Here is a 22,546-nt window from a genome sequence, read left to right as displayed (position 1 = left end):
TAGTTCTTGGTTGACAGGGTTTATTTAGGGTTTTGTTTTACTTAAAAGATGTTGTTTTATTAGCTTTCATTATTTTATGGAAAGTCATCTAAAATTCTTGTGTTATAGTTTGTTTGATTGATTGCTATAAGATTTTCTCTTTATATTTTTTTTCAGCAGTTTAACTAAAATGTGCCAGATTCACTCACCCTCTCTTTTACCACGTCCAGTCTGGGCTTCAGCTTTGATTTGTTTTTAATTAACCTCTTTGAACATATTCATTCTTTATTCTTCTGTGTCCAGTCTGCCATTAATTCCATTCGATGAATTCTTCATTTCAGAGTATTTATTTCTCAGTTCTAGAATTGCTATTTCTCTGCTAAAATCCTCCATCTCTTCACCTGTTCTGTTCATCATTTCCTCTGAATTCTTTTTTTTTTTTTTTGCAGCCAAATCTGCAGTATATGGAAATTCCCAGGCCAAGGGCTGAATTGGAGCTGCATCTGCAACCTATGCTGCAGCTTGCAGCAATGCCAGATCCTTAATCTACTAAGCGAGGCCAGGGATCGAACCCACATCCTCAGAGACAACATCTGGTTCTTAGCCTGCTGAGCCACAATGGGAACTCCTCCTCTAAATTCTTTCAAAGTATTTGTAATAGTTATTTTGAACTTCTTATCCACAGATCTCTCTTGGGCTTTTTTCTTAGTTATGATTTATACTGATTTGTTTCTTCACATGTTTTAAAAGTGTTGGTTTCATACTGAACCTTCTGAGGAAAAGAATAGAGAATAAACTGGATAATGTTTTTGTTTTATTTTTCTCAGAGAGGGTATATTCTTTCCTCTGTTAGGCAGCTAGGGTAACTGCCTGATTATTCAGATTTCAGTGAGTCAGGCTGAGCTGGAACTGAGCAGCAGTTTAAATTAGTTTACTTTTAACTTTAGGTGAGATTATGGAGATTTAGCCTTTAGCCCAACCCACAGTTTCCTGTGTGCTGTAGATACAGGGTTGATTTCTTTGACTTTTTTCAAGTTAGCAGCTGGCAGGCAGTTGGATCACAGCATAAATTAATTTATTTCACCTCTGGATTGGAGCTGCAGTAGCACCTTGGCACTTAATTCCCAAACAAGATTGAGAGAACCCTCTCTCTGCTCTAGCTCTGCTCCCACTGTTACTTACTCAGCAAAATTCCCCTGGGGTACAATTGTCAGACCTGAGAGATTTGTTTTTATACTTAGGGCTCTTCTGCATTCAAATCCATCATACCAGTCTACACTGTCAGTAAAAGTTCAGCTTCTTTTTGTCTCATCAGCAAAATCTTTTAACCTCCAATAGGCCTGCTTTCCTGTCCACCTATACCCAGACTAGGCAGTTGATTTAATATGGAAAGAGGCTTTTTACTCACCTCTAAAGAACTCATCCTTTTCTGGAATTTGGTTCATTTAGACTTCTTTGCATCCACTGCTCTTCTTTGGCTCTAGAGAAAAGTATGAAGTTTAGTTTATCTGGTGTTTTCTTGTTGTTTTGATGGGACCAGTGGTCTTTTGAGACCTTCTGCTTCCTAACCATAAAGGGACTTCTTAGAATAGTGTTAAGATTCTTTGCCTTCTGCTTTCAACCTTCCTTTGTGATTTTATCTTTTTTTTACACCTCTAGCCACAGCACCCTACCTGCCTTTCGTTCTCTCTCTCTCTCTTTTTTTTTTTTGTCTTTTTGTCTTTTTAGGGCCACACCCACAGCATATTGTGGTTCCGAGGCTAGGGGTCTAATTGGAGCTGTAGCCTCTGGCCCATGCAAGAGCCACAGCAATGCCAGATCCGAGCCAAGTCTGCAAACCTACACCACAGCTCATGGCAATGCTGAATCCTCAACCCACTGAGCGAGGCCAGGGATTGAACCCGCATCCTCATGGTTCCTAGTTGGATTAGTTAACTACTGAGCCACGATGGAAACTCCTTTCATTCTCTAAGCATATTTTTTATACCCCATTCCTTTGCAATTGCTTTTCCTTCTCGCTTGATTATCCTGCCTCTCTTCTTTCTTTAAGACTCAGCTTAAATGAACCTTTTCTTTTTTATTTTATTTTATTTATTTATTTTTTTGGAAACGGAAGGGACATTTTTTTATTTGAAGATCACCAGTATTTACACATCTGCCTGACTATAGTGAGGCCAATCAACAGAGAAGAGTCTTTTATCAAGTGGTCTTTATTATAATTAGTTGTTATTTCCCCAGTGCCTTTTTTTTTTCCTACTGTGCAGCATGGTGACCCAGTTATACATACATGCATACATTCTTTTTTCTCACATTATCATGATCCATCATAAGTGACTTGACAAAGTTCCCAGTGCTACACAGCAGGATCTCATTGCTCATCCATTCCAGAGGCAATAGCCTGCATCTATTAACCCCAAGCTCCCCATCCATCCCACTCCCTCCCCCTCCCCCTTGACAAACACAAGCCTGTTCTCCAAGTCCATGATTTTCTTTTCTGTGGAAAGGTCCATTTGTGCTGTATATTAGATTCCAGATGTAAGTGGTACCATATTAAGAAGAGGGGTGTGTGTGTATATATATATATATATATGATGGAATACTACTCATCCATAAAAAAGAACAAAATAATGCCATTTGCAGCAACATGGATGGAACTAGAGACTCTCATACTGAGTGAATTCAGTCAGAAAGAGAAATGACACCTTTTCTGTGTCACAGGTCCTTCTAGTATACTTTATTCTTGCCTTTATTCTTGCAGTTGCCACACTATATTATGGTTGTTTATATTATGTGCTACTGCTTTTGCACTTAGCACTTTTCAAGTGTAAGAACCACATATGCATTTTTTAAAAATTATAGTTGATTTACAATGTTCTGTCAATTTCTGCTCTGCTACATATGCATTTTGTATCCTGGGCATCAAACTTAATACTTGAGAATTAGTAGGTCTTCAATAAAATGATTATTATTGGCAAAATAGACCTTAGACATAAGAAGAATATTTCTTAGAAGGAGATACTAGATGAGGCAACTTGTCCTTGGGAAAGATATCTCAATAAATCCTTGATTGCCGGATCCCTAGAAATATTACTGAAATGACAGGCCAATGACTTTTTTCAGGGTCTGTTTTTCACCGTCTGATACATGTTCTTTCTTTCCTCTTTAACTAGGTCCAACCAACATGTCATCAGTGTATTGGACCATTATTGTATCTTGTGCAATGATAAGACGGTCAAGGCCCCTGTGCATTATGACAGAGTGCTGGAGCATTGATACAGCCCTTGATAAGAGAGTATCGCTGTGATCTGTACTAACATATACAGAGAAAGTAGTCTTTGCTCAGTCAATAGCTACATTCTAGATCCTAGGATCTGTGTTGATAGCTCCAGTAAAGTTAACACATTTGAAATAGCAAGTGTGATGGGAGTCACTGCTTCATCAAGGATCACCCTGTATCTTTCAAGGTTCGTTGGTGGCATTAATCTCTGCATTTACTCTAGGAATGCAGTGTTGTTTTTGGCTTAATATTTTGACAGGGCGAGGCAGCTCTAGTGTAACCTTTAAAGTATGGCTTCAGCAGGCTAATCACCTATTTTAGTCCTAAAGACACCATAATCAGCTACCTCTAGGATCTCTACAGGTCACACCCTTCTGTTTTTGTGCTCTACCTCTGCACACGATTATAAGGTATATCTTAAAAGCTACTTGTATCTATGATTATGTGCCACTCCTTGGCCCCTGCCACTCTGAGATCTCTTTTCCCTGCTGAATTCAGGGAATCTATTTCATTGGTACCTTTTTTCACTGTTATTTCTAGCCTGCAGAAATGAAGTACTAACGTGCTTTTTCAGGGAGGCTGTTGCACCCTTTGCTGATGTATTTCTCAAAGGCTTTGTGAAAGAGCCAAGCCTTTGGAAGTATAGTTGGAGCCTCTGGGAAGTATAGTTAGAGGGTAAGAGAGCAGGTTAATCAGACGTATTAATTGCACCCAGTGTACCTTATTTTCTATGTTTTTGGACAGCTTTTCTTTACAGTATATCAAGGAAGTTCTGGCATCTGAACTTCATTTAATGTAGACCATTGTTGGCTCCAGGATTTAGTCAACCGACTGAAGAGATCGTTAGTCATTCCCAGGTACTCAAGCTTAACACATTGCATCCAAAATCTTGTTAATGTACCCATAGTGATAAATCTGGATTGATCCAACATTACATTCCTTCTGCTCTAGTCTTCCCCACCCCCCCTTTTTTTTTTGTCTTTTTAGGGCCACACCTGCGGCATGTGAAAGTTCCAAGGCTAGGGGTTGAATGGGAGCTGCAGCTGCTGGACCATGCCACAGCCGCAGCAATGTGGGATCTGAGCCACATCTGTGACCTACACCACAGCTTATGGCAATGCTGTAACCTTAACCCACTGAGTGAGGCCAGGGATTGAACCTGCGTCCTCATGGATACTAGTCGGGTTCATTACCGCTGAGCCACAGTGGGCACTCCTTGTGCTTTGGTCTAACAGTCTTAGGATTCCTACACTTTACCTAGGTTTTGCCGATGCAAAAGGGTGAATTCTTGCAATCCTTGTGGTATGTACAGAACCTCTTCTTGGGTTCGACTTTGTGTTCATCTCTCTGGGGCCTACTGGGATTTAGGTCTAGTTCTAAGTTTAGAAGCAGTGAGAGGTGGTGGGAGGGTCAGTATTCTCCTACCAGGTGGCTGCCTCAGGAGAGATCATGAACGGTTCTTTTGGCAAGAGAATGCCACCTTTTTCAGACAGAGAGAAAAGACTGCCTCCATTGGCAAGGAAGGTGGGATGACCAACTATCTTGGTTTGCCCAGGACTGAGGGGTTTCTGGGATGTGGGACTTTCAGTGTTAAAACTGGGATGGTCTTGGGAAAACTGGGAAGGTTGGTCACCTAGTAGGTATGTTGGATTGTTTTGTTGTCAACCTGGTTAACTCTGGGAACTACCCTTCCCAGAATTCTCTTCCTTGTGTGGTTCTAGGAGAGAATTGGTCCACAGAAGAAATTGTGTGATATTTGGGAGGTAGAAGTAAAACAATGACCATTTCTTCCTAGAGGTTTTGCAGGCAGATGCAGTGATAGAGAGGGTGCCTGGTGTTGCCATGCTTGTCCTTGCCCTTCTTCATCCCACACCCAACTCTTCCACACGAGTGTTGGCCCTGCCAACCAACAGGGGCTCCAGGCCCCCACCACACCCTTGGCAGCTGACCCACAGAGGTGGTAGCGACACAGAGGCAGCTCCCTATGGACGTAACTACAAGCTCTCTTAATAATCATAGTGGCTTTGATCCCATGACTATATCCTGACTGATAATAAGGCTCAGTAAAATTTGAGAATTTGAGATTTTTTCATCAACATCTTCCCAACTTTCTTCATCTTGATTTTCAGGGTCGGTGCCTTAACGTTAATATGTATAATACTTTACATGGCTGTGAACTCATTGTTGTTATCCCAAAAGATGACACTTTGGGCTTGGTTCTCAGAACTATTAATCCAGGGGCTGTAAGTGATAAGGGCATTCAGGGGATCCATAGAAGCTTTCTGGTTTTAGGATTTGAGACAGGAATTTAAATACTTCAGTTTATCACTTCTTTTTTCCAAGTTCCCCAGCACTCTAGAAGCAACTCCACAGTCTTGTATTCTTTTATATTCTTTTTCCACTGATACTTTCTTTTTTAAAAAAATTTCTTTCTGGTGATACCTTCTCTTGTAGCAATTATTTGTTTGCCCAAAGCTTTGTATTTTATGGGCATATGACTAAGGTGATTAAGTAACTTTTGCCTCATTTACTATGGGCTGCTGTTGTCCCATTGACCACCTTTGAATCTAATCAAATCAGAGAACCACTTTTAGCTAAAGATGCCACTATGTTTGCCCTAACCTGCCAAGAATAATGATTTAATTTCTTTCAAGTTTCATATGAATTCCTCTCGTTAGCAATCTCTATCCTGGAACCATGTAGGGAAGGGGATTCTGGGAAACATAATTCCTAGCCTTTGACAGGAGTGGTGATGGTATTGAGCTGACAACGGTCTAGCACGATAACCCCTCTGAAGGTCATAGCACTTTGGTTCAGGAGTGGGAACCTGACTCAACCCATGCAAATAGGGTCTTTCCTTGGAATTTTTGAATTGGTACTGAGGAAAGCTGAGTGGTCCCTCTCTGGAGGTGAGGGCCACAGGATATGAGGCATAGAAACTGTTGGTGGAACTGTTAGACACGGTTGATTGCCTGTTCCATCCTCCCTGTTGCTAGGAACCTCTCTTTAAAAATAAGCTAAAAATTCCTGATGCTGAATTTACAAGGCTCCCTTATAAGTAGGATAGCTATGTGGCTAGTTTTTTCTAGACTGTGCTAGGTAAGGAGATGTCTGCTGGGGGTTTTCTGGGAGATATTTAACTTTCTGAGAAAATAAAGAATTGTATGAAGAGAGCTTACCCCTTCCTTCGTGCTTTCGAACATTGCTATGGACGAACATTAGGCTCGGCTCTGCTGTAGCCTCCTCGAGACCATAGAAGTTATCACTGACACTCTGAGGATGACAGAAAGAGGCTGAGACCCCCTAATTTCTGAGCTACTAAGTCTAGCTCAGGACCCACCATCCACCTCATCTATGGAATTCATATGTGTTTGAGCTGCTTTGAACAGTTACTCTGTTACTTGTGTCTTAACTACTAATGGGGCACCATTCCTCAGTGTGTGGAAAGAATGAAGCCAACCCATTGAGGGAAGCAGGGCCAAGAGGCCACGAGAGAGTGACATCATCGAAGTCCTGGTACTAGTTGTCCGTGAAGATCGTCTTCAGCTCTGCCCTTGCCACAGCCATGGGAGACATCCTAGTTCACTCTCAGGACAAACTCTGCTTTTTGATGACGTTACTGGGCCTCTAGTTAGAGGAGGAATATTCCAACTAATACTATCCTGGGTGAATTTGAAGTATGATGCATCTTTAGCTGTTCCTTATTGCCTTAATTTCTTGTACTCAAATTTTAGCTATTTTAGTTAAAGGAATACTTAGCCCATTCGCCTAAGATTTTCACATGCCCTCAAAGCAACACGGTAGAATTAAATTCAGTTCCTTACCTTGGTGTTTTTTTTAACTATCTTGCCTTGATCTTATATGTAGACAGAATTGTTTCCTTCAGGCATTCTATAAAAAATACATAAGGAGGTTCAGAGTAGTGCATTTTACCATCACTCAGAATAACTCAGTCTGTGTTTGGAGGTATCCTTTAAAGGCTTTGATTATTAAACAAGTAATTACTAAATAATTGATCTAGGGGTAACACCTTCTGGTCGCTTCAAGAGATGCAAAGACCTAGTTTTTATCCAGAGGGAAGATACAGGTGGTTGGAGAGAAAAGATGACATAGAAAAAAACGAAGTAATGATAAGATGACAGAAATTTTCCTACTGCGTTTTAAAGGGATAAAAACTGATTTTAGAAACAAAAGAGTTTGTCCACAGGAAGGGTGAAGTGTCTGAGAGTGCCCCAAGGGAATAATCACAGTAAGATTGTGTCCTTTGACTCATCCTTTAGAATCAAATCTTTCTCATCTTCTCTGTCACCACTTTGGCACTGTCATTCAAAAGTGTATCCCAGTAATTTGTGTTTTCTGCCAGAAATCCTTTTGAGAGCAAGGGGTTTTATGCACTTATATTTGCTTTATAAAATAGGTCTTCTTTTGTCTTCTGTTTACCTAGATCAAATGTCAGAGGAGCCCCTTTGTGGAGTTCCCTGGTGGCTCAGCAAGCTAAGTACCAGGTATTGTCACTGCTGTGGCTTGGGTCACTACTGTGGTGTGGGTTTGATGCCTGGCCTGGTAACTTCTGCATGCTGCCAGCTCAGCCAAAAGAAAAAGAAAAGAAAAACAAGGAGCCCCTTTGTTACGTGTTCAAGCACATGTTCTGTACTGTGCTGTTCATGATTTAATACATTTTAACTGTCTTCTTTAGCAACCGTGTAATCCCCTCTGAAGGCCTGTGGGGAATCCATTCTCTTAAAGGAGCAGGTTGCAGGGGTCCTCTCATCTGCCTTCATTAGTTTGACTGCCTTTTGAAAGAGAGAAGACACTTGCAGCTTAGAGTTTGGGTTGGGAAGCTATTGACAGTTTCCTTTGGAATTTTAAAGAAAGAATCACTTCTCTTTATGTCAGTAAATACCTAGTCTGAACATTCATAAATAGTTGTACTAAACAGTAGTACCTAACTCCTAGAAAACCCAGTAGCTATCAGTGGGAATATAGTAAATCAGAATAATTTGAGGTAATGTTTTACCCTATGTTCTTATTCATGGAAAATAAGGGAAAAGACACTTAGGTTAATTTGGTGTCAGATTACCAGTGCCTGAAATAGCTTCTTCCAATTGCCTTCCCAAAAAATTCCATGAAGATACCCCGATAAAAAGGAACCTCACTGTAAAATAAAGATATGAAAAAAAAAACTATGGGAAAATTTCCCAGTAAGTTCATCATTGATTGTACTGAAGACCACATGCATATCAGTTCCTTAAACCCCATATTACTGATGGCCACAGAGAAGCCAGAATAGGGCTTTGACCCACCTTTACTTCTCATTCCTAACTCCAAATTGGAGAGTCTCCCTGACTAGAAAATCAGGAAGTAAGAGTTGTTAGCGGATCTGCTAAAAATCCTAGCCCTGTCATCGTCCCTCTTTGATATCCTCTCATAAGCCATAGATCCAAGTAAACAAGGTGTCTGGGGTGGAAGAAGCACGTGATAAGAGGGCAGAATTGGCGCTACCGAGGGAGTCGAATGACACAGAGAACGTGCTTGAGATGCACATCGAGAGTGCACTGTGAGAGGTCAGAGGTGAGAATGATAGTTAAGAGAAAAGAGCACATTGAAGAAAGAAAATTGAGGTTTCACCAATGAATAATAGAAATCTCCAAAGGAGAAACCAGAAGAAAGGGAACAGAAGCATTAATCAAATGTGTCATTGTAGAAAGTGTCCAAGGCTGAAAATGACCTGAAGAATAAAAGGGTTCATTGTATTTTAAAATTAAAGAACATTGTGAAAAAATGTCTATACCTACACATATTTTGGTGCTATTTTTAAACCTCAAGGACCCTGAAAAAAAGCTGCATATATTGAGGTAGAAAAAAATAGGTTACCTACAAAGGAACAAAACCTATACTGGCTGGCGGCGGAATTCTCTTTTGTAGTTCTAAATGTTGGAACATTATGGAGCAGTGATTCTTAACCTGCATGTACTCCTTGGTGTCTTCGAACCCCCTGCAGTAATATGCAAACTTATATGTGTTGATGATGCAAGTTGATATTCCTGGAAATAGAATCCATTATCTTTCATCATATTTTCAAGCGAAGGAAAGAATGGTAATGGAGCAATATCCACAGTGCTTTTTTCTTTTGAAATAATTTAATACTGACAGAAAAGTTGGAAGAGTAATGTCGATTCACTAATTTTTAGCATTTGCCCATAATTCTGTCCTCCCTGTATCCTACCTTCCTCCTTCTCTCTTCCTCTCTCTTTCCCTCTCTCTCTGTATATATATGTGTGTGTGATATATTTACCAGATAAAGTTTTATTTTATCATTTTTTAATCTTACAAACACACACAATATATTGTATTTTATTTATGTATAATTTGAGTATTGCTTGCGTTTATCATGCCCCTTTGCTTTTAATATTTCCTAAGAATAAGAATATTTTCTTACATGTCTATAATACAGTTATCGTCACAAAGTGTTCATGTTGACACAATGCTTTTATGTACTTTATCTAATTTATAGCCTGTATTTCATTGCCTAATAACGTATTTCCTAACTTTTCTCACTTACCAGTGTACATTTTATTTTATTTTATTTTATTTTTATTTATTTATTTATTTATTGGTCTTTTTGCTATTTCTTTGGGCCGCTCCCACGGCATATGGAGGTTCCCAGGCTAGGGGTCCAATCGGAGCTGTAGCCACTGGCCTACACCAGAGCCACAGCAACGCTGGATCCGAGCCGTGTCTGCAACCTACACCACAGCTCAGGGCAACGCCGGATCGTTAACCCACTGAGCAAGGCCAGGGATCGAACCCACAACCTCATGGTTCCTAGTCGGATTCGTTAACCACTGCGCCACGACAGGAACTCCACCAGTGTACATTTTAGTCTAAGGTTACATATTGTATTTAATTTCTTGTTGTTTTAGTTTCCTTTAATCTGTAACAGTTCATCATAGGTTCTCGGTCTTTCATAACACAGTTTTTGAAGAACTTGGGCAGCAGAGTTTGAGAGGATTGACCCCCAATTTTGAAGTTCTGTGGGCAAAATGCTTTCAAACAATATTGCATGCTATAGACAAACCATTCATGAAAGGGAGAGTCAGTCATTGCAGCAGACTTCATCATTGTCTTATTCTGGTGTGTGTTTGTTTTTCTTGTTTGAAGGTGACTGATAGCAATGGCTGAGTTAGTCATGCTGCTAATTGACCTCCAAAGGTTTATTTAGCACATCAGAAATATCTTTTCTCTTGACATAAAGAAAAAAGACAATAAAATGTGCACCATTGTCTTATTCTTAAAAATGGCTGCAGTCACCCCAGCCTTCCGAAACCACCACCCTGATCAGTCAGCAGCCATTAATATCAAGACAAGACCTTCTACCAGCAAAAAGATTATGAGTCACTGAAGGCTCAGATAATGGTTAGTATCTTTTAGCAATAAAGTATTTTAAAATTAAGGCATGTACATTATCTTTAGACATAATACCATTGCACACTTAATTGACCACAGTATAGTGTAACCATAACTTTTATATGCATTGGGAAAGCAAAAAACTGGTGAGACTTGCTTTATTGTGGTATTTGCTTTATTGCGGTGGTCTAGAACAAACCCGCAGCACCTCCAAGGTATGCTTGTATTCTTTCATTGTTGTTGTTGAATCAGAATAGAAGACGTTGATAGCAGTTCAGCATTGCTTTGTTCAAATATTCATTTGGGAGTTGAAATCTTAAGGAAGCATCAGTGGACTTCATGTGAGTTTTTCATATATTTTTCACTTAATATATTTTACTTTTCAACAAGCTGCACATTCTCCTACATAATGATTTGACAGGTGGGAGAGCATACAAAGACCTCATCTTATAGTGAAAGTCTATTGGTCATGTTTTATAATGAATGAAAAGTGTACAGACTTTGCCAGTTCCTTTCTATTTTTCCACCATTTTTCAACCCGGAGATACTTCTTCTTTCCAAGGAAGTGGTAACTACCACTAGAAGTCCCTTGCCTACCCTTCTAGATTATTTCCTCCTCCACTTTCCTTCTTTCCACAGATAACTTCTGTCCTGAATTCTGCAATCATAGATTTAATTTTGCTTGTTTTTAAACTTCATAGAGATGGAATCATGCAATATATTTTGAGGAAAGAAAAAAAGCAATCTCTGACATCTAGGAACTAATCGGATGTAACCTCTAGGCCATGGTTTATTAGAAACTGGCTTGATACTCATTACTAAGCCATGTTGGTCTCCTATTGGAGGCACAGAACACCAACACAAGAAAGACTACTCTTTAACCATGATGAACCGAGAAAAGACAAGACCGTTTCATAATGTTGTTTGAGCACAAAGAAAATCCAGGTCACTGTGCAAATACTCACTTGCCTAATACGAGTGAACAAAAAATAGCTTTCGTTTCCCTTCTGGTCTGCCTTCCTTCTAGATAAAATGTATTAAGATGTGCAGTCATAGAATTATCCCTGCTTGCTGCCAGCATCCAGTCCAGAGCAAACCCCTGCTTCCTTGGACTCTTCCCAAAATCACCGAACCAAAACCTGGATCATGAAAGTCCTTTCTAACTCTTGAGTGAGACACCCCACATTTCCCATGATTGTGTCTCCCTTTGTCTAAATGAGTAATGAACTCAGTGTGTTCAGCTACAGCTCTATTCCTGCTAGTCTTTAGGTGGAAGGTATTCTTTTAATGTCTTGTTTCTTTAACATTTGTGAGATTCAGTTTGTTGCATTTCACAGTAATTCATTTTTGTTATTTAATGTTCTACTATAATTACACAACTATTGGGATATTTGAGTTGTTTATAGTTTTAGGGATGTTTTAACTTTGATATACACCATCCTCATACATGTCTTTTGATGAAAATAAGTATGCATTTTTGTTGAGAATATGCCTAAGAGTTACGTTAAGAGTTCCCAAGACCACTCACAGTTCTTCAGCATTCACAATTGCAGTTAATGACAGCAGGAGGATATAAAGTAAAATCTTCAAAGGGAAAAAGCGCATGGGGGAAACTCTGGGTGTAGTCTTTTATATGTCCCTTACAGTGCAGTCATAACAGGATTTGCTTCATTCACCCAGTGACATGTGACAACCCATGTGTGTTGTTGCCAGCCAGGGAGCTCACCAGAGCTTTTGAATCCAGGGGTTTTTTGGGGGTGTCAGTCATGGAGGCATGTAGTGAGTGCCTGCATGACTGACCTCAGTTACATTCCAGACCCCCCCAGAGGAAAAACAGATGTTCACTATAAATTAATTACTAAAATAAACTATCTACTCAAACTGGTACAGCCTGGCCCAAGGCCTCAGACATGCAAATATATTCTTATAGATAGAACATTCCAAGCTCAGATAGTGGGAGCCAGCCAAGAGCCAGTCCTGAAAATAGGCCTTTCTTGGGAATGTACAACATTTGAGCAAGCTAGGCCTGCTGAGTTAAATCCTTCCCTTCACAGAATGAAGTATGGGTCAGAGAGCACTCGCACATGAAAATTTAGGAGATGATGCTAAGGTGTTTCCCAACTCTTTGGGAAACAGAGAGTACACTCTGTCACTAGCAGGTGTGTGAGAATTTCAGTTGTTCTACTATTTGTTAGTCTCCTAAAATTTTAGTCTTTCTCATAAGAGCGTTTCATTTTGATTAAAATTTCTATTTCTTCATATCCCATAAGAGGAAACACTTTTTTATGTTATTTGCCACTAGAATATATTATAAAATTCTTTTACCTAATTTTCTACTGAATCATTTGCAGAAATTCTCTATATATTTTGATGTGTGGAGTCCATATGTATTTCACTTAATCTTCTCCCACTTATCTATTTGCCTTTTCTCTCTGTTAACGGTGCCTTTCAGAAATAGAAGTTCCTAATTTTAATGCCTAATTTAGTACCTTTTCCTTTATGTTTAGTGTTTTTGTTATACCATTTAATAAACCTTTTTAATACTCAAGGCCACGAAGATATTCTCCTATTAATCTGTAAAGGTTGATTGCTTTACTTTTCTCATTTAGATCTTCAACCTACATGGAATTGATTTTTTTTTATTGTGGTAAAAAATGCATAATGTAAAATGTACAATCTTAAGCATTTTTAACTGTTCAGTTCAATAATATTACAGTTACACCATTGTGAAACAGATATCCAAAACTTTTTCATCTTGCAAAACATACTCTCTACCCATTAAACAATTCCCCATTCCTCCCATCCTTCTAGCCCCTGAGAGCCACCATGCCACTTTCTATCTCTGAATTTGACTCTAGGTACCTAATGAAATATTCTAGGTACCTAATAGAAGTTGGAATCATACAGTATTTGCCTTTCTATGACTGGTTTATTTCATTTAGCATATTGTCCTCAAGGTTCCTTCATATTGTCGCAGATAATAGGACTTTCTATCTTTTTAAAACTGAATGATGCTCCGTTAGATTTATATACCCCACATGGTTTATTCTTCATTCATCCATTGATGGGCATCCTGGTTGCTTCCACCTTGTGAATAGTGTTGCTGTGAACATAGGTGTGCAAGCATCTCTTCAAGACCCTGCTTTCACTTCTTTAGGCAACATACCCAGAAGTGAGATTGCTGGGTTATTTGGTAATCTTATTTTTATTTTTTATTTAATTAATTTATTTATTTGCTTTTTAGGGCTGCCCCTGCAGCAAATGGAAGTTCCCAGGCTAGGAGTTGAATTGGAGCTGCAGCTGCTGGCCTATGCCACAGCTTATGGCAACACCAGATCCTTAACCCACTGAGTGAGGCCAGGAATCAAACCTGCAACCTCATGGATACTAGTTAGCTTCATAACCCACTGAGCCACAACGGGAACTCCCTAATTTTTTGACGAACTACCATACTGTTTTCCAAAGCAGTTGCACCATTTTACAGCTGTAACAACAGTGCAGTTTTTTTTGAACTCAATAAATTTTATTATAATTATAGTTGTGCAGCAATCATCAAAAGGGATTCCAGTTTTTGTACATCCTTGCCAACATTCATTTTCTGTTTTTGTTTTTTTTAAATAGTCCTAATGGGATTATTAGTGGATATGAGTGACATCTCATTATGATTTTGATTTGTGTTTCTCTGATCATTAGTGATGTTGAGCGTCTTTCCAGATGTTTGTTGGCCATTGACTTGTCTTTGGAGAAATGTCTGTTAAGTCCTTTGCCTATTTTTTAGTCAAGTTACTTGATTTTTTTATTACTGAGTTCTAGAATTTCATTATATATTCTGCATATTAACTCCTTTTCAGATATATGATTTGCACATATCTGCATTTCTTTAGAGTTGGTTTCTGGTTTCTGGAGTGTTTTGGTGGGGGGAGGAGTATATCTCCTTTCTTTGTATGCCCTGTGTTTTTTTTGGCGAGTTTTGGGTATGTGACACAATAGTCACTTCTCCCATTCTTTAGGGACTGGCTTCATGCATGGGGAAGATTTTCACCATCAGATGAGCTATATAGGCTCTGTGACTTCTCAGACCTTTTCTAAATTGCCAAGTCACAATGCAAGTGGCCTGGATACAGGGAAAGGAAAACTAAGGCTTCTTTTATGGTCTACAGCAGGGATGATTTCAAATTATAGATGATTTTTTCTGTAATAAATAAGTAATATCTGTGTTTCCCCTTATGTCAGTTTTTTGTGTTTTCCAAGAGCTTGTCCATTTCTTATATTTCAAATTCATTGGCAAAAAAATTTATAGCAAGCCCCTAAACTTTTAAAATACTGGGCAAAATTCACGTAACAGTTAATATTTTTGAAGTGTACAGTTGTACAGAACTGGCATTCAGTTCACTCACAATGTTAAGCAATAACCAACTCTTTCTAGTTTCAGTACTTGTGTATCACCTCAGAGAATAACCTTTGAGTAATCATTCCCATTCCTCCTTCCCCTCACCCTGTGGGAACCACTTATCTGCCTTCTGTCTCTATGGACTTACCTAGTCTAGATATTTCACAGAAAAGGAACTATGCAATATACGTCTTTTGCGTCTGACTTATCTCATTTGGAGTGTTTTGTGTTTCATGGATTTTTTTTTTTTTTTCCCCTGTACCTGTGGCATAACGGAAGTTCCTGGGCCAGGTATCAAATCCAAGCCATAGCTTCAGCCTACAACACTGCTGTGGCAACGCCGGATCCTTAACCCACTACACCACATTGGGAACTCCCTGTGTATCATTTTTCAGGCTTAGTAATATTCCATTGTATGCATGTGCCATATTGTGCTTATTCATTTGCCCGTTGGTGGACATTTGGTTGTTTCCTCCTTTTGGCTATTATGATCAGTCATGTACATGTTTTCATTTCTCTTGAATAAATACCTAGGGTGGAATTGCTGGGTCATATGATAATTTTATGTTTAACTTCTTGAGAAACTGCCAAACTGTTTTCCACAGTGATTGTGCCATTTCCTACTCCCTTTAAATTCATTCCTGGGTGTTTATTCTTCTTTTAGATGCTATTGTAAATGAAATTGGTTTCTTTTTTCTTTTCTTTTTTTTTTTCTTTTTAGGGCCACACCTTGGCATATGGAGTTTCCCAGGCTAGGGGTCGAATTGGAGCTATAGCTGCTGGCCTACGCCACAGCCACAGTAATGTGGGATCTGAGCTGTGTCTGTGACCTACACCACAGCTCACGACAATGCCAGATCCTTAAGCCACTGAGCAGGGCCAGAGATTGAACCTATGTCCTCGTGGATGCTAGTCAGATTCGTTTCCACTGAGCCACGAGGAGAACTCCGGAAATGGTTTCTTAATTTCCTTCTTGATTATTCATTGCTGGTGCATTTAAACATGGCTCATTTTTTGTAGGTTGCTTTTTTATCTTGCAACTTTGCTGAATTCATTTACTAGTTTAGTTACTCTTTTATGTATGTGTAGATTCTTTGGGATTTTCTACATATAGAATCGTGTCATTTGCAAATAGAGGTATTTTTACTTTTTCCTTTGCAAATTGGATGCCTTTTATTTCTTTTTCTTACACAGTTGCTCTAGCTAAGACTTAACAGGTGGTGCACAGTTCCAGTTTGTCCCAATGCTAATGATAATCACTTTGATTATTTATGGTAATTTGATTGCCAGACTTATTCACTGTGGTTACTCTTATTTTTTTCATTAATCAATTAGTATTTTTTTGAGGAGATTCTTTGAGACTATGTAAATATCCTTTTCTTCAACAAACTTTCAGTTTATTCATTTATATGACTGTGAACTCATGGTGTCCTATTTTAGGCAAAGAGTTAATATCATTATTCATTTTGATGCTCAAGTTGTCCAAAATCTGTTTGGTAGGAGCCCTTTCACATTGGCCTTTGGGCCCTTTAGACATGACTCCATCTGTCTTTAAACACTTTCTTACTTTCTGGCACCACCAGATGTTCTGAGCTTATTTTGTAGTTTTCTTTTAGCCCTGGTTCTGTTGACTGAAGAATGGTATTATGAAACCAAGATCAGGGCATTAGCTGTGCTCATTGCAAGTGGGGTATTGCTAATCCTAGACTCTCTTGCTGGGCAGAGCTGGAGAGTACAGACATACGCCCCTATTTTACATCCGTATTTGTTTTTAGATGTCAGTTCCAACCAATTGATTGATGATATCATTGAGTTCAGCTATGTCCTTACTAAATTTCTACCTGCTGGATCTGTCCATTTCAAACAGAGGGATGTGAAGTCTCCAACCCTGATAGCGGATTCATTTGCTTCTCCTTGCATTTCTATCAGTTTTTGCCCCATGTAGTTGAATGTTCTGTTGTTAGGCACATGCAGATTAAGGAGTGCTATGTCTTCTTAGAGAATGAACTCCATTTTCATTAAGTATTACTATTTTTTTATCCCTAATAACTTCATTTGCTTTGAAGGCTATCTGTCTTAAATTGATATAGCTACTCTTGCTTTCTTTTGATTAGTATTAGCATAATATATTTTTCTCCATCCATTACTTTCATCTATATGTGCCTTTACTGGGGAAGAGAGATACTTTATGACTAGGCAGAGGCACAAGGGAAGCTGCTGGGTCTATCTCTCAATCTGTGTTCATTCCATAAAACTTCATTGAACAGCTCAGCCATAATTTGCACATTTTCCTTTATATATTATACTTTATTTCTACTCAAAATCAGGAGGGGAAAAGACATCTGAATTTCAGTTTTTAAATGCTGGAGTAAAGACAGCTGTTTTCTTCTCATCTTGGAAATCATGTAAAACTATAACCATGGCAAGAAATAAAAACATAAATTCTGTGTTTGACACTTGGAGAAATCCACAGCCCCAGCAACAAGACAGAAGCAGACAAATGCAGTGATGATAAAACAAAATATAAGAGGAACCCGTTGAGAGAAGACATTAAGGAATGATCAACAAGTGCAGGGAAGGTCAGTGAAAGGGACACCCAGTGTAGACACTTTTAGACAAGAACACAGGTTTCTAGAATTGGCAAACACCGAGGGCAGTTGTAGAGAAGTAAACGTAAAAACCCCAATTCTCATATGTAATCTGTGTCATAAACAGAATACTCACTAACCCAGAATGTAGTCCTGGCCCGTGCCCAACATGAAATTCTTGTAAATATTTGACGTGTGAACAGCTCTTCTCTTTCAGAAATGAATAATAAAGCAAAATGGAATCAGCACCAGGTGAAAATTTGACCAAGCATATAGCCCTGGAGTTTTCAGAAAATTAATGAAAAATATCACTTTGTAAACATTATTGTTATTATTAATTATGTAGAAGGAGATACGAAGCAAAGCCATGTATGTTATCTTATCTTCGGCCTTGATACAGGAGGCAAGGTTTGTCTCCCATCAAGACTCATGGGACGAGGCATTTCCCAAATATAGGAAGGGGATTCAAATCTTAGCCAGTCAAGAAGAGTAAAAATACCACCACGTGGAGCTGTATGGGGGGAAATGCATGTACACACATAGGACTTGGTGTCCTTTCCACTGAACTCAACAGTTATCTGTCTCTGTTTCAGTAAATCAGGCTTTATTTTCTGCTTTATGGAAACTTGGAACATTATCTTTCTGCCCCATTACTGATTTTGAATTCTTCAACCTAGTTTAACTGAACGTCTTAACAGAAGAGAAGCTGTGGCATACTTCCTTGTTCTTAGCCTCCCCTTTTCTTTGTTGGCCTTCTTCTTTTCTACATGAAATATGAATGTCCTAGCCCTGCTTGCCTTTTCATTGTGTCCACTTTTAAGAAGAAAAAAAAGGAAAAATAAGGCAAAGTACTTGTATCTATAGCATGATTTTTCTAGAATGGTCTTCCAGGCAAGAGAAAAGGATCATGATTAGAGCTCTCTGAAAGTGAGCTATATTCTTTCTCTTATTGAAGGTTTACTAATGTTAGGGCCAGGGAGGATTTATTAGATGGTCCACCTTTTGGCGGGGAGGGGCTACCTGGCACCAGTTATCATGAACATTTCAAGGTGCAGTTAAGCAGAAGGGATCCCTTTATTTAAGATATATAATTTATTACCAAAAAATAATTTAAAAGTTCCTGGTGTGGATACCCAACTAGTACCATGAGGACATGGGTTCGATCCCTGGCCTCACTCAGTGGGTTAAGGATCTGGCGTTGCCATGAGCTGTGGTGTAGGTCGCAGACGCGGCTCGGATCCTATGTTGCTGTGGCAGTGGTGTAGACTGGCAGGTACAGCTCCGATTTGATCCCTAGCCTGGAACTTCCATATGCTGCAGGTTCGGCCCTAAAAAGACAAAAACAAACAAACAAAAATCATTTAAAAGTTTTGAATTCTTTTATTCCCAAGAATAGGATTGAACCGAATGAATAACAATATTCTATAAAGTAATGCCATTTGTAGCCCTGAAGGTTCAGCAGATTCATATTAGGAAGGTCCCAATGGAGTTGCTTCTTCTGCTTCTCTGTGCTTAGTCTATATTATAAATTGGCCTCAGAAACTATTCTCAGTCCATAATTTGTAAAAAATGGAGACCACTATGAGAGGATCTCTGCGTTTCTTTCTTTTTTTTTTTTATCCAACTAACCGTTCATCCCTGAATCCAGGACATAAGGATGATTAAGAGTCTACTCCTCTCCTTCAAAAGTATAAGGAAGATAGATTTGTAATTAACTGTCATTCAGCATGATAAGTGCCATAAAAGTAAGGGCATTCAGGATGCCACGAGGACACAGAAATGGCGCTACTGGATTCTCATGTTTAAACGATAAGTACAAGTTCCCCAATTGGAGAAAAAAAAGAAAAAGCACCTCAGTGAAAGGAAATTGTTAAAATTATTATTGAATGTACTTGTATGTATTAGCTATCTTTCGGTGTTTGTGAAAACTCAGTGAAGTACATCTACCTGTGAATAGAAGTGACCTAGCATTCTTGCCTGATAAGTATCTTGAAGTAAAATGATATGATTTCTTAATTATTCTACATGATTTTCTCTTCAGGAAATCAAAGTCCTAATGATAAATTTGCTGTATTTATATTGATTCCTTTTTTTGTTTGTTTGTTTTTGTTTTTGTCTTTCCTAGGGCCAAACCTGCGGCATGTGGAGGTTCCCAGGCTAGGGGTCTAATTGGAGCTGTAGCCACCGGCCTACACCACAGCCACAGCAACGCTGGGATCCGAGCCACATCTGCGACCTACACCACAGCTCATGGCAACGCCAGATCCTTAACCCACTGAGTGAGGCCGGGATCGAACCCGCAACCTCATGGTTCCTAGTCGGATTCGTTAACCACTGAGCCATGACGGGAGCTCCAGTATACTGATTTCTATAATAGAAAGAGGTTCCTATTTCACAGTTACTAAATAGTCCCAATTCAATTCACATTACAATCTGTCTTGTCCAATTTCACCCAAAAGTCAGTACAATGAAACATTTCTTTTTCTTAAAAACAGCATTGGAAGGAGCAAATCATGCTTCTGAGCTGATTAATATTTTTTCTTCTGATATAGGAAATATTATTAGTAACATTTTTCAGTTGTTTCTAGCACAAGACTATTGAACTCTCCAGGAACCCAGTCTGAGATTTGCAAAGCTGCCAAAATATTTTAAGACAAATGAAAATATGTAAACATACATGTTATCAGCTGTTCCATATTTGTGTTGTAGAGATAATGAGTCTCTGTTGGGCCACAAGAGCCCAGTGGGATTAAAGATGTAAATTTCAAAATCTAGATTCCTTCCTATATTATCATATCTGGCTGCAGTTGTGTTTTCTTTGCATGTGAAACTATCAAATCATTGTTTCTCAAGGGGGAATGCTTTTTATATTATTAAAAATAATGAATTGTATAACAAAATAAATAACAGCAGGCCAAGCATGGACCAATGATGAAATTTTGTCATGAACCTAAGGATTATGATTAATCCAATTCTGTGCACTTGAGCATACTTGGAAAGAGTATGGAAAGGAGGAAGGGAGGGAGGAAGGAAGGATTAATTATAGAGTTTACAGTGTGTTTACAGGAAGGAGGAATAAATTCGATTTGAGCTTAGAGTGAAATTTGAATTCACAACCAGGGGTTATAAGGTTGTAAGACTAATCTTTTAACCCTTCGAATGCATGTGTATGTGTACACATATGTATATGTATATGTTTACACTTTAAACAAAACAATATATACATATGCACATAGATTTTGAAGAAAACAGTGAGCAAAAGCAAAACCTTAAAGTCTGCAGTGCTCATGATATGGTATTAGTACATGTACTATTTCCGGAGATTGTTTAAAATTCTCTCATTTTGAAAGAATGTTTTGAGTTAAATCAGCAATTGGCACTTGACAGCCTACAGGCCAAATCTGACCTACCAAATGTTTTGGTAATAAAGTTTTATTAGAACACCCTACACTCATTTTTTTTTTTTTGTCTTTTCTAGGGCCGCTCCCGAGGCATATGGAGATTCCCAGGCTAGGGGTCGAATTGGAGCTGTAGCCACCGGCCTACGCCAGAGCCACAGCAACGCAGGATCCGAGCCGCGTCTGCAACCTACACCACAGCTCACGGCAACGCCGGATCCTCAACCCACTGAGCAAGGCCAGGGATCGAACCCACAACCTCATGGTTCCTAGTTGGATTCGCTAACCACTGCGCAACGACGGGAACTCCTCATTTGTTTACATATTGTCTGTGTCTGCTTTCACACTACAACAGCAGAGTTGAATAGTCAGGAAAGTGTGTACATGTGAATAGTATCTGCAACTTTCAAGTAATTGAACTTCTTAATTGTCATTTCTATAGCATTGTGTTCAAATGTCCGTTCTCATTTATAAATGAGAATTCCGAGTATAGTAATTCTAAGTATAATGCGTTATACTTGTCTATTGCATATAGCCTGAATAACACCCACCCCCCAAAAGGTTCCCATGTCCTCATCCCCCAAAGTTGTAAATACATTACCTCAAGTGGCAAAAGGGACTTTGTAGATGTAATTAAGGGATTTTAAATGAGGAAATTATCCTGATTATCTGGGTGGGCCCCTTGTAACCACAAGGGTCCTTGTAAGAGGGGAGCAAGATAAAGACAGAGACAGTGATGTGACATTGGAAGCAGAACCAGCGATTCTGCTATGCTGCTAGCACTGAAGATGGAGACGCTAAGAATTTTCAAACCCGCTTGCAAAACCAGTAACTCCTGGCTCCTTTTTGTAAAAAACAGTTTTCCCCTGCATTTCTCTCTTCGCTTGCATTTTACTGTAATCGTCAAGAGGAAACCTGGTGATAGTTTCAAAGCTTTGCTGGAAAATTTCCTTAGCTGGACCATCCAGTTCATTTGGTGGATTTTCTACTTTCTGTATAACTGTAAGCGACAGTATTGCTAAGCTCTCTGTTACAATTTTATTTATTTTTTTTAATTTTTTTTTGTCTTTTTGCCATTTCTTGGGCCCCTCCTGCGGCATATGGAGGTTCCCAGGCTAGGGGTCGAATCGGAGCTGTAGTCACTGGCCTACACCAGAGCCACAGCAACGCAGGATCCGAGCCGCATCTGCGACCTACACCACAGCTCACGGCAACGCCGGATCATTAACCCACTGAGCAAGGGCAGGGATCGAACCCGCAACCTCATGGTTCCTGGTCGGATTTGTTAACCACTGCACCACGACAGAAACTCCTCTGTTACAATTTTATAATGATCCTCCTGCTTCTAGTTTCTAATCATTTTGTAAAACCTGCATGGGTGGTCTCCTCAAAGTCCAGAAGCTATTCTCAGTTCATGTCGATTTAGACTTTTACTGCCTTCTCCTTAAAGTTTCTCCAACTACCTCCTACTGCCCAGTTCCAATCCTCCTGCCACATTTTACGTATT

General features: G+C 39.2%; 1 protein-coding gene and 1 non-coding gene across 3 annotated transcripts in view; one reads left to right on the top strand and one right to left on the bottom strand.

Annotated features, from left to right (window-relative positions):
• The window catches only part of TPST1 (tyrosylprotein sulfotransferase 1), a 109,531-nt gene that overhangs the window by 74,200 nt on the left and 12,785 nt on the right, over positions 1–22,546 (top strand). The window lies entirely within an intron of this gene.
• On the bottom strand, positions 10,406–10,534 carry LOC125128551 (small nucleolar RNA SNORA19). Its single transcript, XR_007135258.1, has one exon. It is a non-coding gene; the product is annotated as a small nucleolar RNA SNORA19 (small nucleolar RNA).

The sequence above is a fragment of the Phacochoerus africanus genome, chromosome 5 (genome assembly GCF_016906955.1).
Source record: "Phacochoerus africanus isolate WHEZ1 chromosome 5, ROS_Pafr_v1, whole genome shotgun sequence".
NCBI lineage: Eukaryota > Metazoa > Chordata > Mammalia > Artiodactyla > Suidae > Phacochoerus > Phacochoerus africanus.
This window is presented reverse-complemented; position numbering and strand designations above follow the sequence as displayed.